The sequence below is a fragment of the Amphimedon queenslandica genome, unplaced genomic scaffold (assembly GCF_000090795.2).
Source record: "Amphimedon queenslandica unplaced genomic scaffold, v1.1 AMPQUscaffold_13456, whole genome shotgun sequence".
Taxonomy (NCBI): domain Eukaryota; kingdom Metazoa; phylum Porifera; class Demospongiae; order Haplosclerida; family Niphatidae; genus Amphimedon; species Amphimedon queenslandica.
The window spans coordinates 132,284-133,920 of NW_003546308.1; the positions used below are offsets into that span (position 1 = coordinate 132,284).

Here is a 1,637-nt window from a genome sequence, read left to right on the forward strand (position 1 = left end):
CCTTTATTAATGGATCCAGTGTATTATTAACATGGACAGCTCCTTATACACTGGATAATGTTCCTATCACTGGATACTATATAGTCAATGGATTAGTGAACATTACTACTACTAACAAGAGTATTATATTATCAGCTACTAATCCTGATCCTTGTATATTAAATAATGTATCAGTTTCTCCTATTAATGACGTTGGAATAGGTTCATCTAATAGTATCAGTTTTTATTATGAAACAGGTTAGCATTATTATGGCTTCATGTATATGTTCATCATGTATATGTTTCAGCTCCTCTCATTACTCCTCCTGTATCAGTGGTACCTGTAATTGACGAACAACTAATATCATTGAATATCAGTATTAACGTAAGTATAAATTTTACTATAAACATCTCACATGACTGCTGTAGTTTACATAAAAGATTAAATTACATGTACTCTATGAACATCTCACATGACTATAATAGGAAATGCCTAAGCTGTAGTTTACATTACATGTACTCTATGATAATTTACTGCTTACTAAAGGCCTCCATACACTAGGCAACATGTTGCTAGCAACCAAGCAACATGTTGCCAAAAATAGAACATCTTTCTATTTCTAGCAACATGTTGCTTACAAGATCAAAGTAACCACAAATGTTGCTAGCAACATGTTGCCTAGTGTATGGAGGCCTTTAGTAAGCAGTAAATTATCATAGAGTACATGTAATGTAAACTACAGCTTAGGCATTTCCTATTATAGTCATGTGAGATGTTCATAGAGTACATGTAATTTAATCTTTTATGTAAACTACAGCAGTCATGTGAGATGTTTATAGTAAAATTTATACTTACGTTAATACTGATATTCAATGATATTAGTTGTTCGTCAATTACAGGTACCACTGATACAGGAGGAGTAATGAGAGGAGCTGAAACATATACATGATGAACATATACATGAAGCCATAATAATGCTAACCTGTTTCATAATAAAAACTGATACTATTAGATGAACCTATTCCAACGTCATTAATAGGAGAAACTGATACATTATTTAATATACAAGGATCAGGATTAGTAGCTGATAATATAATACTCTTGTTAGTAGTAGTAATGTTCACTAATCCATTGACTATATAGTATCCAGTGATAGGAACATTATCCAGTGTATAAGGAGCTGTCCATGTTAATAATACACTGGATCCATTAATAAAGGTATAATCCAGATCAACAACACTATCCAATAGACCTGAAGGAGATGATGATGTACAACACACACACACACATGCAAACCTTGTATTATTAATATCGATGTATTACTGAACACTGCCTGAAGAGGTTCATCAGTAACAGCTCTACACTTCACTTCAGTATTATTATTATGTTTATAAGCTATTGCTTGTAGCTCTGCCCTTTTAGTGCCAGCATCACTTGTAATTACACTAAATCCTTTAGCTATAACATATGTATCAGTAGCTGAATCATTATTGACCCTGAAACTGAGATCATCAGCCACAGCTTCACAAGAAAAGACAACAGTAGAGTTGAGTGTTGTATTAATAGACACTGGCTGTACTGTGATATCTATAAATAGTAATGAAGTTAGGATAGTATAGAAACTTACTAGCACAATCAATATACTGCTGCAAAAGAA

At 32.7% G+C, this 1,637-nt stretch overlaps 1 long non-coding RNA gene across 1 annotated transcript; it reads right to left on the minus strand.

The window, feature by feature from the left end:
• Positions 1-1,193: 1,193 nt before the first annotated feature.
• Positions 1,194-1,637, minus strand: LOC109581173 (uncharacterized). The gene is made up of 3 exons (XR_002184542.1): positions 1,608-1,637; positions 1,277-1,567; positions 1,194-1,232 (listed from the first exon to the last, which is right to left on the minus strand). It is a non-coding gene; the product is annotated as an uncharacterized LOC109581173 (long non-coding RNA).